We start from the raw sequence: 3,747 nt of genomic DNA on the forward strand, positions 1-3,747 counted from the left end.
TCTTCTAGCTATTAAGCATGGTGGTAGCTGTAGGTTTTTAATAAATATTGTGAGGAGTTTTGGGCAATATTTGGGATATACTACTGAATTATATCTCCAACCCGCCTCATTTTTTATTTTGAAACAAGGTCTTGGGGCTGGGGATTTAGCTCAGCGGCAAAGCGCCTGCCTGGCAAGCGCAAGGTCGTGAGTTCGGTTCCCGGTACCAGAGGAAAAAAAAAAAAAACAAAAAAAACAACAAAAAAACCAAGGTCTTGTTAAGTTGCCCTGCTTGGCTTTGAACTTGCCATACCCTGACCTCAACTTCCTGAATGAATGGGATTCAGTTGGCTTGTAAATATTCCCTAGTAAGTTGAGGAAATTATCTGAGATATTTAAAAAAATTATGAATGAGCGTTGTATTTTCCTCAAATATTTTTTGTTTGCTTTGGTGTTTTGAGATAGGGTCTCACTATATAGTCCAGGCTGGCCTTGAACTCACAGGGATCCACCTGCCTCATTAAATACATTTTCTTTTCTTCTTTCTTTAAGTTTAAGAGGTGCTTTATTTCTGGAGAATTGCTGACTCCCTTTTCAGAAAAAGGGGAAGAAATCCAATTTCAAGAATTTGAAAAATAGGTGGCAGAAACTCAGTATGTTTCCTTGGAAGGCAGGTGTCAAGCAGCTTCTGCCTACAGCTGCCCAGCACTAAGTGTCAGGTCACCCACCTCTCCTCCAGGGCACTTGGGGACATTCTAAGGGTCATACTTTGTTCCACGCAGTCCTCTCTCTTTGGGTGGTTGGGGCAAATTCTGATCTTCATCTTTTAAAAATACTTCCCCATTCTCCCTCCCCCAGGGTAGTCTGGTGTTGGTCCATCTCAACACACACTGGTTACAAACATGGCAAACTTAAATAAAAAAACCATCTTGGCTGGGCGTGGTGGCACATGTCTGTAATCCCAGCACTCGGGAGGCTGAGGCAGGAGGATCCTTGTGAGTTCGAGACCAGCCTGGGCTACAAAGTGAGCTCAAGGCCAGCCTGAACTGCACAGCGAGACTCAAAAAGACCAAATAAATAAATAAATAAATAAACTACCTCACGAAATGGTAAACTCCAAAGTAAAACACTGGAAACTATTTTTTTAACCTTTTTTTTTCATAGCAGGAATTGAACTCAGGACCTTGCACTTGCCAGGCAGGAGCTTGTGCCACTGAGCTGCATCTCTGGCCCTAAACACTGGAAACTAAAGCACAAACTTGTCCTCTGTATGAAGTGAAACTCCCACAGAAGGCTGTAGCTTAGTCTGCAGGGCAAGCTGGGCCAGAAGACCCGGTCTCAGAGGGGAGCGGGCAGTAGGGCTTGCTGCGTCATCCTTCCAATGCTTGAGATGCTCTTTGAGCCGCTTCAAGTGGATCTGAAAGCCATTCATGGACTGGACGGCATCTTGAGCCGAAACAGGATTATCTTAACTTGTAACTTCCAAAAACTGAAACACTTGCTCACGCTTGTCTGCTTACCTATAAAAACCTTGGCAGACATGACATCCCCAAAGGGCATAAACATCTGCAGCAGGTCCTGATGCCCGAAGTCCTGGGGGATGGTGGTAGGTGAACATGCTGGCTCCCCCTGGACTTTCCTTCTGGCTTCCAGCAGCACCCACACTCTGCTGTGTCAACAGGTTCTGGTTGTTCAGGGTGGGAGTGCAGTGGCAGCGTACTGCTGGATACCAGAGCAGGCCTGGGTGAGAGCCTCCATGGTGCTCCAGTGCCGTTCAAAAGGCCACTGCTGCCCAGGCCACCATTTAAAAAAGCAGACGTCCCTGCCAAAGAGTAGACGTTGAGGCCAGCCATTGCTCCAGCGGGTGTCTGCAGGGCTCCAAGTGAGGCTGTGAGGTTGACAGAGTTACTGCTGCTGGAGCTGGGTGAGGCCCCGGCTGAACCGGTGAGGATGCTGAGGGGTCTGCTGGGTGTAGTAAGAGAACTGGTACCACTTGCTGTGTTCTGAGCTGCACTGGCTACAACAGCCAGCGCAGCAAAATTCTGCAACTACATGGCACTGAGGCCTCCCATTGGGTGTTGAGATTCCCAGAGGAGGCAGTCTGCTGAAGGAGCTGCAAATAAAGTGCTAAGTGCTAGGGTCTGAGAGTGTTCATTCAGCCCAGCAAGATTACCCCACACAGACTGCGCTCATCTGCTGCATCTGCTGCTGGAGCTGCTGCTGGGCCACTCTCTCCTGCTCTTTGTCCTTCTGTGTCTCCGCAAACTTCACCACCATGGGGAGACGAGCTGCCCTCCACGGTCTGTGCTTGGTGCATTGCCTTCATAGCTGAGCCATGGCTCTTTTAAATGCCACAAGCACACAGTCTCAGTCGGACATCAGGTGCGCCAATATCCTGCATTCTTCAATCTCAAATAGAGAACATGACTCGGATGTCAGTGATTTCAGCGCACTTCTTGGAAATCCTACCAATAAGCAGCTTCCTGTCTTCCACTGGGTTGTTCTTCTTGCTGCCAGCGGGCTTCACCTGTATACGGTGATGCGTCCCCAGGAGGACTTTCATGTTTTGAAGAGCATGTAAAATGTAACAGAACAGCATCCTTCGTGCTGAGGAGGGTTTTGGCTCCTATCCCTTAGGACACTGATTTCATAGGACGCACCACACTGTTCGAAGAGTTCGCTCAAGTCCTTCTCAGACCAGGTCCTGGGAACCTGGCCCACAAACATCTCCATAGCATCAAGATCCGATCGCTCTAGGTGGTCCAGGTTGCTGTTGACCTTCTTTGAGCTTTCTGAAAGCAGATTTTCATGTCTGCACACCACGAGCCTCATGCAAATTGGTTAAAAGCCGGCCCCAGAGCACACCCATCCAGCAGGGGTCCGTACTTGCAGCTTTACACCTCACTCTCTGGACTAGGTCCTCACGCATTCGCGGCGCCTGAGCCTAGCGCCACCAGCTGTTGCCTGAGCCTGCACAGTCCCATTGCTGAGGCCAAATTCCGGGACCCTTTACATTCTGCTTCCATAGCTAGAGCAGAACCATCAAACACATTTTCTATAAGCTTGTGATCATGTGTTTTCCTCACGTTGATGTGATGGATTAAAATACTTGATTTTTTTTCCAGTACTGGGGATGTCTCCTCCTTCCCCCGGAGGCCTTTTAACGCAGGGTCTTGCTAAATTGCACGGATAGAACTAGAACTGTAATCCTCCTACCTCACCCTCCTAAAGTGCTGGGAGTACAGGCAGGTACCACAGCGAGCTAATAATAATTGATTTTTGAATGTTGAACCAGCCTTCTGTACCTGGGATAATTTTTACTTAGATGTGGTGTGTTTTTCTTCTTACATATATACCTGGATTTGATTAGTTAATATTTTGAGGATTTTTGCACCTATGTTCATGAGAGTTATTGGTCTATAATTTTCTTTTCATGCTATGTCTTTGGTATTAGGATAATGTTAATTACATACAATGAGTTAGGAAGCATTCTTTTTCTGTCTCCTAAAGGAGACTGTAGAAAATTTATGTAATTTATTCCTCAAGTATTTGGTAGAATTCATCAGTAAATGTATCTGAGCTTAGTGCTGAGTTCTTTTGCTGAAGGATAATAAATATTGACCCAATTCTTTGCTAGATACGTATAGACCTATTCATATTGTCTGTTTCTTCTGTGGGTTCTTAGCATATTGAACATTTTGAGGAACTATTCTATTTCATATAGTTCATCTAGTTTATTAAATTTGTGGGCAGAATTGCTCATAGTAT

The 3,747-nt window shown here is 46.3% G+C and overlaps 1 pseudogene; it reads right to left on the bottom strand.

The window, feature by feature from the left end:
* Positions 1 to 1,225: 1,225 nt before the first annotated feature.
* On the bottom strand, positions 1,226 to 2,811 carry LOC102029476 (annotated as a pseudogene).
* Positions 2,812 to 3,747: the final 936 nt, after the last annotated feature.

The sequence above is a fragment of the Chinchilla lanigera genome, unplaced genomic scaffold, assembly GCF_000276665.1.
Source record: "Chinchilla lanigera isolate Chin_1 unplaced genomic scaffold, ChiLan1.0 scaffold00053, whole genome shotgun sequence".
NCBI lineage: Eukaryota > Metazoa > Chordata > Mammalia > Rodentia > Chinchillidae > Chinchilla > Chinchilla lanigera.